Below are 12397 nucleotides of genomic sequence, written 5' to 3'. Positions count from 1 at the left end.
AATAATCGATTTTCGATCGCGTTTCTCCGACTGGTTGAGGGCATTCCTTTATTTCTCACGAAAAGCACGGAATATAAAAAATAAATTGCCCTTCTTTCTATTCATATTTCCTTTCTTAAATTATTTATTTGTTGTTTCGGAGCAATATATATATATAAGTTGCTGACTTAACATGAACAGAAATAAAATAGAAGTTCTTTCCGCGAGATTATTTTCGGTATAAAAAATGTACAACAATCAAGTATTTAAATATTTCGTTCTAAAAAATCAATCTGTTGATTTATTACGTATTGTTCATTTAGTCGTCGTGTAATAATGATAAAGATGTTTGTCAATTTTTTTTTATTCTTTTTTATATTTTCATATTCTTTTCTATCTTTTTCTTTTTATCGATTAAATCGATTATTCGGATTGGCCATTTTTACAGTATATTTTATTGGTGATTGTTCTTGACGAGCTGCGATTTAAGGGATTCAGACTATATCGTCGGTAGTATCCGAGGCTTCTTGGCCTGAAACAGAAGAATTTGTAATGATAAGAGATTAGTTCGATATCCATTTGCTTTTACGCGATTGCGTTTTTTTTTTTACTTAATCGCAGTTTTATTTGCCTTATCAAACAAAATAACATTACGGCTTCTTGAGATAAAGAAAAACTCAATTTTTTTTAAATTTAAAATCATATAACGTTATATTAAGAAGTAATTACTTTATGCGTTTAATTTTACATTTTTAATGGTATAAAATATTCAAAAGTCATATGCAAAACATATTTTTAGAGTACACTTCTCTGAGAGAAATTTTACTAAAAAATGTGAAGGGAGAGTAGTTGCTTGTTGGCTTTTTTTAAAATGAAATTTTTGAGCCTGCAGAAGCTTATAATTCGGAAGAGATAAACAAACTTTTTCGTCATTTCGATGGGTAAAATGGAGTTTGAAAAAAAATGTTTTATCTCTAGTACGCGCGCGCTCGTTCAGTTTGCCAATTTGTCGTTTGAATCCTTCAACCTGATCTCTCGTCGCTACAGCATCAGCAGCGAAGCCGTAATCAACCAAACGTTCGCCGCGATTTTGCAGATCGCCAATTACTTCATAAAGTTTGTTAACTCAGATTTTTTACCACTCTTCCTTTATTATTATTACTTATTTTGAGGTATGTACTGCTTCTGGTCAAATTGGAGCACAATTTTGAACATGACAAAATAAACCGCCGGTATGATGTACTAGCTTTTTCTGAACGCAGACGCACGTATAATTTGGGGAGGATAAACAAACTTTTTCATTGTTCGGACGAGCGGAAGTGGGTCTTGAAAATATTTAACGTTTGTCTCTCGTACTCCCCTTATCCTTATCTTTTTCTCCTCTCTATTCCATTTCAAAACATACCTCCGCTCTTCTGAGCGCACACGTCCTACACGCCTGGCATACAAATCATACACGACAATTCGCAAGAACTGCGGCACGTATCCCGGAGCACGAAATTCTAAAAACGTCGGTAACGGAACAACTTCTGAAGGGTAATGCACCATATGCGACACGCGTATGCACCTGTAGAATTTATCTCGTGCATTCGTACGCGCGAACTGAAATGGATGATGGTTTAGGAGCCATGAAGATACTTCGATGAATTCTTTCCCGCCGCGCTCTGGAACGACACGGTGTCGCCGAATTCTCGCCGGTCTACGTATTATTAATACATATTGCACGTTTCACGGATTAACGCGTGTTATATAAATACCCCACGCGGGAGTTTACGTGCACTTTTCGATGTGGGAACCGGCGCACGTGCCCCGCGAAAGAAACATATCAATCAATCGTGACAACACTCGGAAATTCACCCCAGCCGATAGTCACGTACCGGGGGATAACTCGATTAGATTCGTGAAAATATATACGTGGTACGTTTAGCATGTTATACCAATAAACGCATTAAAGTGCGCGTGCCACACGTCCGTGTTCACATTCGCGAGATAATATGTTTAATTTTGTGGGGCTATAGATTACTCTATTATTTCTCTTTTCTCCATTTCAGTTTGATTATATGTAATCAAATTATTCATGAATGCGCATATATATTTTACATGTACACATACATACACACATACATATATGTCATTATATATAAATTGTTATTGAGGGAATTAAACAAATTGTTTTTAAAAGGATTTTATTAAATGAATCAAATTCGCATTGATAACAATCTATCAACAATGTGTTAAGAACAACGTGCATACATTAATTTTAATGATTAAATATATATAACGTGTTATAAATTTTAAGAATATGTGTTGAACTTTCTCGAATTTCAAATGAATGCTTTTAGGCAATTAGCGGTTAAAAAGAAGGAATTCCATGGCATTAGCTTTAATGAAAAAATACAATGTGATATTTTTCCTCCAATTTGAAGTTATTTAATTTCACTTTATCGCAACGGGATTTTTATTTGGACGTTGATTTCGAGTATGTTTAAAATTGAAAATTAAACGACTGTTAGAAAAAAATGTCCATCCCAATTTTTGTTAGAGAAAAATTGATTTTTACATCGAAAGTATGTGCTTGCGGGAAAACAGGACAGAACGTGTGCGTTTTTTATTCAAATTAAAATCTAGCCTTACAGCACGTGCTTTCATTTTTTTGAGCAAATATGCCCGAAGCTTGGTGTGTTTTAATTCAAGTATCGATTATCGATACGGATGAGGGAGGTAGATCGAATTTTGTGCATCTACCGGGGAACGAATGGAGAATATATGTACACACACACACACACACACACACACACACACACACACACACACACACAGAATAGATAATTATAATTTCGTTATAACGGACGGCCGCGCTAATGACACTTTAAAATCACTCTTGGCGCGGTATAAATTAATACATATCTCCGTTCTTTTAAGGATGGCGCGCAGCGCGGTGACGGTAATCATATTTTTGTGTCATAATGCACGGCCTGCGTTTAAGCGCTGCTCGCGGACTAAATCATCTTTTTTCGACCGTTAAAAGCGCAAAAATGCGTTGTGCAATAAGATTATGTCATTCTCACTGTTCACTGTGGCGTGTCCTCTTCAAATTGTCGAAACGCCGAAGTGTGTTCCGTTTTAGAAAAAGTGCTCATCGTAGATACTTCTTCGAGACTCTTTAAAAATAATAATTCTTGCACAGACTTCTTAACGCACCATTTGATTTCTTAAAGGTTATATTATTTCTTTCAATGTAACGAAATGAGCCATTGAGCGGAATAATAGTCCAAGTTGATAAAAATAAAATTCTAGCATTCTAAAAAGTGATTTTCATGTACCATCGTTTGGTCATCTCACATGACACTTCCTATAATTAAAAAAAAAAATTGGAAAGGAAAATATATAAAAAACTGGAAAATAATAAATTTTAAAGAATTAATTTAGCGGAAAAGATTTAGACTTTTTAATAGGATCACATAAAATGTTCCCATAAAATATAAAAATTTTATATTGGGTTCTCTTGTTCGTCACAACAGAAAGCTGTGGCTTATGTAAGAGATTTGTTACGAAAATTTTGTTAACTTTGTTAACAGGCACAATCTCTATATTTATGAATATAAGACGCGATAAGAAGTTCTATGTATGTGAAAAAAATGTGGAAGAGATGTCTGCTCCCCGTGCGAAACGTGTACGGGATGCAGATCTCGTTTACGGGAAGATGTATACGCGGAAAATTGCATTCAGGTTGATGAATCGCGGGACTGCACCGATATTAAAATTCGCATGCAGCACACGCGCGTGGGAGTTCAATCCTTCTTTTTTCTCCGACGTGTATTGTAAGCTTCTTGAAATGTAATTATGTCGCGGAGATCGAAAAAAAAGAGATATGCGCTTTGGAAGTTGGTGGCGCGAAGTGCTGATTGAGAGAGAGAGCAGACCGGAGAAACGCGGGGACTGTATAAAGAACACTGGGCTATGTGTACTTTAAATGACGCTCGTTAGGAGAAATGTAAATATGTCTCTTGAAGATTCGTTGTAATTCTTTGGAACATAAATTTCGCGAGATTATTTGCGTTCAAGTGCTTTTCTGCTATATTTATGACGTTAAACTTACGGAAAGAGCTCTCCGAGTGTTTGCAAACTGTCTCGTTAGCGACGTGAAACTTTGTTGATGCGTACCATTCTCTTATCCAAAAGATATTTGAAGGAAACTCAAGAGACTTAAGAGATTGAAATATCATAAATCGATACTATTATCGAACCTTTAGCAATTGTACATATATTATAACATTTAACTTTCACACTTTAGTTACTAAAGCTTTTGTCAAAAGTTAGTTGAAAATATTTTATTGATCACCTTTGTGGTACGTGAATTATATGTCATTTATATTAAGTGTAAAGTAAATAATATAATAAACGAGCTGTTGAGCACACAATAGAAGTATGAGTTGGCGAAAGTAAATTTGAAATGTTTTACGGTAACATACATATTAATTATTTTTGTCTTCACACATTATTCTTTTGGCGTGACATGCAGCTTTAGAGTCTCCGCTTTGATAGTAGAAGTGTTACACGACGAAGTGGCTGGGTCTCACGTTGAGTTATTTTTGCGAGCCCTTTTATATTTTCTCAAAATGAAGGAATTATCGCTTACATTGTTGTTTGCTCATCGGCTTAAATTTGACCTCGAGTGGTGATTGCGGGGGACAAAAGGGGTTTACACGCGAAAGCACCGAATACAAACTTCATCGATTGGCTCGAAATGTCGTCGTCGAAACGCGATCGAAGCAACAAGCTATTTCGCAAGTTTCCATTGCGTGACGGAGAAGAGAGAGGGAGAAAGAGAGAGAGAGAGAGGGGGGAAGGGGAAAGGATAGGAGAGGAGGAAACACAGTTTGGAATCCACGAACTTGACGTAATTACTGGGTCGAGTGGAGTGTGAAACGATGTATACCCGCACAGAAAGCTTCAGTCCCGATGCTTCCTCTGGAATTGGAGTGTTGCCAGAGTAACGGTGCTTCAATAACCATCTTTTGCCGTTACATTCTAGACTTTCAGAACGCCTTTCAATCCACACCTTTCAAAACAGACGCGTCCCGTCCGCGCGCGAGTACCGGGCATTAATTATTAAATATCATTCTCGTTTCACGTAAACGCGAGGTGTCCCAGTTTTTTATCTCTGCTATAGTTCTCTTTGAATTCTCTCCTACCGATTTTCTCGGAGTTGATTTTTCCTTATATAGGAAAGGATGCTAAAAGGTCAGCTTTCTCTGTTCGTAATAGATTTAAAATGAGGTATTTTAGGAATTTAACGAAGGTGTAAGCGGAAATTCCCATTTATTTGATTTTCACCGAATTGGATTGTCTCTCAATTAAATATAATTTTACTGTAAACCTTAATTACCATGATTATTGTTAAAAATATAAAAAAAAAAAATATCGAATATGATGAACTTAATAAATTAAAATTTTTATAAAAGGAAAAGTGAATAAATGGCCGAATAAATTCTAAAATAGGAGTTTAAAAAGCAATAAACATTCGACATCTAATATCTTTGTAGAAACAATACCATTAACGAAATATGTGATTATTTGTATATTTACCGTGTCCACAGTCAGACAGTTATTATATCCGTGTATTAATTAATCGTACTGGAATTACTCAAAAGCACGGCGGCTCGCGAATGTGACAATTGCAAACACGATTCTCCCCAGGTTCCGAATACTGCATGCGCGCATTTTCTGCAGCACACAATTAATATTTTAAATTACATTTTGCGCTGTGCGCCATGCTTCACAATGGGAACGGGAACGGTATCATGACATTTAAGCGTTATCCCTGTGACGTTGCATTTTCCATCTAATTATAAATAAATGCTGCCACAAGCGTCCTTAATTACTGCACCTGTTCTATTCTAAATAAGAGGCGCAGCGTCTGAATAGAGTCGCATTGTAAACTGCAGAGGACGAGAGATCTGATCCTCTTCGCTTTTACCGACTTCTTTTTTTTTATATCAGGCACGGAGAGAGCTGAAAGATCGTGGCTGATAACTATGGCCGTGAACCCAATTAATTGAACATCATCTTCGGCTGGGCACCTCGTTTCGCTTCTGACTCCGTTCCCGGATTTCCAATAATTCTGATATCTCGACAAGAAATGTGATTAGGCATCCTGTCAAGAGACACGGTAGTGTCTCGCGCCAAGTACACGCGGAGCGAGACCGACCGTGACTCTTTTACGCGACGCGACGGGTTGCGAGTACCCGAGATGTTGAGATCTCGATAACGAGTGAACGGATCAAGTTCTAAGTAGGCTTGATCGATAGCTTGGGGTCCAATTAGGGGGGGGTTTCTCTCATAATATTCCGCTACGTGCCCTACGAGCGGAGATATTGCGACGCAAAGTCCAAATGTGAAAATTTATTTTTAAGATACTTCTTCTTCTACTAACGCCGACGTCTGATATGATGACGTCATAATCAGAAACGTTACTTTCACTTTTTCGACGCTGGCGGCGCAGGTATCGCTAGTTTCGATATCGCGCGCGTATTTCGAAATTAGGTCGATAGACTTATCGGTCAGAAGGAAGATTTCTATTTAGGTAAATTAGGTATATATATAAATAATATATATTGAGTTAACGGAAAAGAAGATTCTCTACGCTTGGCAGAAAATGCCGCTAGGGAATTTTTAAGTCGATTCTTATGAATTAAGCTTGAATGCGATGTCTAGGTATCCCAGGTTGCCGATGACGAGGTCCAGATAGTGCGCTTCATAGTTTTTGGTGTCCAAGTGTAATCGTACGTTGAATTCGATGTCTAGGTGTCCCAGGTTGCCAATGACGAGGTCCACATAGTGCGCTTCGTAGTTTTTGGTGTCCAGGTGTAATAATACGTTGAATGCGATGTCTAGGTGTTCCAGGTTGCCGATGATGATGTCTAGATAGTGAGTTCCGTAGTTTTCGGTGTCTACGTGTATTTATACCTTGAATTCGATGTTTAGGTGTCCCAGGTTGCTGATGACGAGTTCCAGATATCGCGCTCCGTAGTTTTCGGTGTCTAGGTGTAATAATACTTCGAATTCGATGTTCACGTGTCCCAGGTTGCCGATGACGAGATCCAGATAGTGCGCTTCATAGTTTTTGGTGTCCAGGTGTAATCGTACGTTGAATTCGATGTATAGGTGTCCCAGGTTGCCGATGACAAGGTCTACATAGTGCGCTTCGTAGTTTTCGGTGTCCAGGTGTAATAATACGTTGAATGCGATGTCTAGGTGTTCCAGGTTGCCGATGATGAAATTTAGATAGTGAGTTCCGTAGTTTTAGGTGTCTACGTGTATTTATACCTTGAATTCTATGTTTAGGTGTCCCAGGTTGCTGATGACGAGGTCCAGATATCGCGCTCCGTAGTTTTCGGTGTCTAGGTGTAATAATACTTCGAATTCGATGTTACGTGTCCCAGGTTGCCGATGACGAGATCCAGATAGTGCGCTTCATAGTTTTCGGGGTCCAGGTGTAATCGTACGTTGAATTCGATGTCTAGGTGTCCCAGGTTGCCGATGACAAGGTCTACATAGTGCGCTTCGTAGTTTTCGGTGTCCAGGTGTAATAATACGTTGAATGCGATGTCCACGTGTCCCAGGTTGCCGATGACGAGGTCCACACAGTGCGCTTCGTAGTTTTCGGTGTCCAGGTGTAATAATACGTTGAATGCGATGTCTACGTGTCCCAGGTTGCCGATGACGAGGTCCACACAGTGCGCTCCGTAGTTTTTGGTGTCTACGTGTATTAATATCTTGAATTCGATGTCCACGTGTCTCAGGTTGCCGATGACGAGGTCCACACAGTGCGCTTCGTAGTTTTCGGTGTCCAGGTGTAATCGTACGTTGAATTCGATGTCTAGGTGTCCCAGGTTGCCGATGACGAGGTCCACATAGTGCGCTCCGTAGTTTTCGGTGTCTACGTGTATTAATACCTTGAATTCGATGTCCACGTGTCCCAGGTTGCCGATGACGAGGTCCACACAGTGCGCTTCATAGTTTTCGGTGTCCAGGTGTAATAATACGTTGAATTCGATGTCCACGTGTCCCAGGTTGCCGATGACGAGGTCCACACAGTGCGCTCCATAGTTTTTGGTGTCTACGTGTATTAATATCTTGAATTCGATGTCCACGTGTCTCAGGTTGCCGATGACGGAATCCAGATAATGCGCTTCATAGATTTCGGTGTCCAGGTGTAATAATACGTTGAATTCGATGTCTACGTGTCCCAGGTTGCCGATGACGAGGTCCACACAGTGCGCTTCGTAGTTTTCGGTGTCCAGGTGTAATAATATGTTGAATGCGATGTCTACGTGTCCCAGGTTGCCGATGACGAGGTCCACATAGTGCGCTCCGTAGTTTTCGGTGTCTACGTGTATTAATACCTTGAATTCGATGTCCACGTGTCCCAGGTTGCCGATGACGAGGTCCACACAGTGCGCTTCGTAGTTTTCGGTGTCCAGGTGTAATAATACGTTGAATGCGATGTCTACGTGTCCCAGGTTGCCGATGACGAGGTCCACACAGTGCGCTCCATAGTTTTTGGTGTCTACGTGTATTAATATCTTGAATTCGATGTCCACGTGTCTCAGGTTGCCGATGACGGGATCCAGATAATGCGCTTCATAGATTTCGGTGTCCAGGTGTAATAATACGTTGAATTCGATGTCTACGTGTCCCAGGTTGCCGATGACGAGGTCCACATAGTGCGCTCCGTAGTTTTTGGTGTCTACGTGTATTAATATCTTGAATTCGATGTCCACGAGTCCCAGGTTGCCGATGACGGGATCCAGATAATGCGCTTCATAGTTTTCGGTGTCCAGGTGTAATCGTACGTTGAATTCGATGTCTAGGTATCCCAGGTTGCCGATGACAAGGTCCACATAGTGCGCTCCGTAGTTTTCGGTGTCCACGTGTCCCAGGTTGCCGATGACGAGGTCCAGATATCGCGCTCCGTATTTTTCGGTGTCTAGGTGTAATAATACCTCGAATTTGATGTTCACGTGTCCCAGGTTGCCGATGACGAGATCCAGATAGTGCGCTTCATAGTTTTTTGGTGTCCAGGTGTAATTGTACGTTGAATTCGATGTCTAGGTGTCCCAGGTTGCCGATGACGAGGTCCACATAGTGCGCTCCGTAGTTTTTGGTGTCTACGTGTATTAATACCTTGAAATTGATGTCTAGGTGTCCCAGGTTGCTGATGACGAGGTCCACATAATGCGCTTTATAGTTTTTGGTGTCTAGGTGTATTAATAACTTTAAATCTGAATGGGTGCGTTCAGCCGATACTCCGCTAGCCTAGCAATCGTGAGCAGTTGCTCGTTTGTGCTCGTTTCTTCTCTTTTTAATCCAGTAAGTCAAAAAAGAGGAAACGAGCGAAAACGAGCGACTGCTCACGATTGCTAGGCTAGCAAAGTATCGGCTGAACGCACCCAATGTAGGACACGTAGATATCGAATTCGAGGTATTAATACATGTAGACACCGAAAACTACGAAGCGCACTATGTGGACCTCGTCATCGGCAACTTGGAACACGTGGCCATCAAATTCAAGGTATTAATACACCTGGACACCGAAAACTATAGAGCGCGCTATGTGGACCTCGTCATCGGCAACCTGGGACACCTAAACATTGAATTCAAGCTTGATTCATAAAAATCGACTTAAAATTTCCTTAGCGGCAGAATTAAAATTATGTCATGACATAATAAAAATCGCTGAATTAAAATTATGTCTAGACATAATAAAAATTGGACAAAAATTATGTTTAGACATAATAAAAATTGGATGAATTAAAATTATGTCTGACGTAAAAATAATTTTTGGAAAAAGTTGGTAAGAAATAATTTATACAAGCAACGTAATATACATGCATATTATACATAAAAGCAATGTCCGGCAATGTGTATATATATATATTTACAACTTCAGACACATTTCTTTATAAGGTGTAATTTTTTTTGTTAAGATTAAGATGCGTAACACTACAAAAAGGCGTGATATCCGTACAAAATTACCTTTTTCAAAAAAAAGGTAAAAAAATGCGCCAAGTACACGCATAGTAGTACATATATGTATTATGTTGTTACCTCGAAAAAAACAAAGTGGTAGTATTATACCTCGAAATAACACCTTGTACATACTGTTTATACAATGCGTAATACTACAAAAAGGCGTGATATCTGTACAAAATTACCTTTTTTAAAAAAAAGGTAAAGAAAGGCGCCAAGTACACGCATAGTAGTGTATATGTTGTTACCTCGAAAAAAAAAACAGTGGTATATTTCTTACGGGCTTAACGTGGCAGCGTCGCGTATTTATCTGCTCTGCGAACGATATAATGTTAAAAGAAGAATCGGTAGAGAAATTGGTTTCCGTTGAAAATAGATTTGTGACATATTTATGACGTTCATACAAAGGGTCGATAACATCGTTAGGGGTATCTACATATACTAATATATAAAATCCTTACGGGTGGTGTATGTTTGAACGTTAATAACTTGAAAACTATTGAACCGAAATTTTACTACAAGTATATGAAATAGGGGTAGAATTTTCTGGAATGTGCTATAGAGTGTGTATTTTTTCGTTACCGATTTTCTGGAAACCAATTTTTTTAATTTTTCAAATTTTTACGGATAAAAAAATTAAAAAGATCGGTGTCCAGAAAATAGATAACGAAAAATTATACACCCTATAGCACTCCCTGTAAAATTATACCCTTATTTCATATACTTGTGATGAAAATTCAGTCCAATAGTTTTTAAGTTATTAACGTTTAAACATACATCACCCGTAAGAATTAGAAAAATTAAAAAAAAAAACGTTTTTAACTTAAAAACTATTGGACCGAATTTGTATTAAAATCATATAAAATAGGGGTAGAATTTTTCGGAAAGTGCTATAGAGAGTGTATAGTTTTTTGTTATCTATTTTCTGGAAACCAATTTTTTTAATTTTTTTAATTTTGCGCAAAATAATTGACCGAATCTTAAAGAATTTTATATGAAACAGAGGTAGAATATCTCGGGAAGTGTTATAAACTGTATAGTTTTTCGTTACCAATCTTTCAAAAATTTTATTAATTTTTTGAAGAGAAAAAAAGACAAACAGAGAGAGAGAGAGAGAGAGAGAGAGAGAGAGAGACTATTTGCGTGTCTTATTACATATGTCCTCCGGGGCGAAGCCCGGGTAACCAGCTAGTACGAAATAAAAAGCTATAACAATAACAAAAAACCATTATTTTATCGTGGATCATTTATCTTGTTTGGAAACGTTTTTTTGTTTGCTAGAATTTATATGACAATATTTTATTTACAAATAAAAAATGGTCTCGCTCGGATGAACCAACGCTTTTTAGGGGAAACATTGAAATTCCTGTCGACAGTTATAATTTCACATGAAATTTACAGGCTCGATACGGTTCTGACTATTCCTCGCGTGCAGCAAGGTAGGCAAACGGTTCCCCGATGGAACGGAAAGAGAGAAAGGGGGAGCACGCGATCGACAAAAATATCTCGGTAGCGTCCGAAATAAAACGTGCGCCAGAAGGAGAGAGAAAGAGAGAGAGTGAAGAGACGGGCCCCAAAGTACGCGACGCGACTCCGAACGACTCTCGAGATCCTCGCGCGCGCGTTACGTATAATGCGAATTTTTTATTGCATCACGTCTCAGCGCCGCGAGACATCGCGTCGCCGGATCGGGGGACAATAACGGCGGAACGGCGGAACGCCGCATTGAGCGGCGCAATATATACGTTATTTATCCCCGTCCACACGATATCCACGCTTCAACGCTTCAACGTCGACGATGCCCGAAAATACACGCTAGTCGTTCGCGCTCGAGTGCCCGACTTGTCCGAGCCGGGTCAGATTAAAAAAAAAAATAAAAAAAAAAAATTCGATGCCGGCAAATAATCGCGCGAAACGATATCGAAACGGACGCCAGACGCAGACGCCAGGGCGTTTTCCGTCATGTGGAAATGCACGGGCTTTTGCGGACCGTGGCCGGCGCGGCGGTCTCGTTTCTTGTCAGTGACCGACGGCTAAGAAAAGCTTCTGGCTTCGCGCGACGTATATCGGGTGGCGCGATATTTCCACTGCAGTGTGTGACCGGCTTCACACACTCGTGCGATACTCTTGGTAAACTGGAGGAAATGTGCTATAAAACGTAGAAGCGCCGCACGTCGCACAAATTCAGATACGGAACGGCGAAATTTATACTGACTTGGATATATCTCGTTGCTAAACAAACAGACCGTATTGTTGCGGCGAAAAAATAATCGACTTGGAGTAGAACCATTGAGCTTTTAACGACGGTACAAGACGGCACTGATAAGTCACACGTTTTATGGGACGTTTGATGCGTAATATACATCGTGTTCGTGTATTTACG

General features: G+C 39.5%; 1 protein-coding gene across 3 annotated transcripts in view; it reads right to left on the bottom strand.

Moving 5' to 3' along the window:
• Positions 1-12397, bottom strand: part of Stacl (SH3 and cysteine-rich domain-containing protein) — a 63422-nt gene that overhangs the window by 40162 nt on the left and 10863 nt on the right. For all 3 annotated transcript variants that reach the window (XM_077423607.1, XM_077423601.1, XM_077423593.1), the window contains exon 2: positions 426-511. The gene's annotated coding sequence lies outside the window, so the exon portion shown is untranslated. The remainder of the gene's footprint in view (positions 1-425; positions 512-12397) is intronic.

The sequence above is a fragment of the Temnothorax americanus genome, unplaced genomic scaffold (assembly GCF_048541705.1).
Source record: "Temnothorax americanus isolate GAGA-0224 unplaced genomic scaffold, ASM4854170v1 Scaffold11, whole genome shotgun sequence".
NCBI classification, from domain to species: Eukaryota; Metazoa; Arthropoda; class Insecta; order Hymenoptera; family Formicidae; genus Temnothorax; species Temnothorax americanus.
This window is presented reverse-complemented; position numbering and strand designations above follow the sequence as displayed.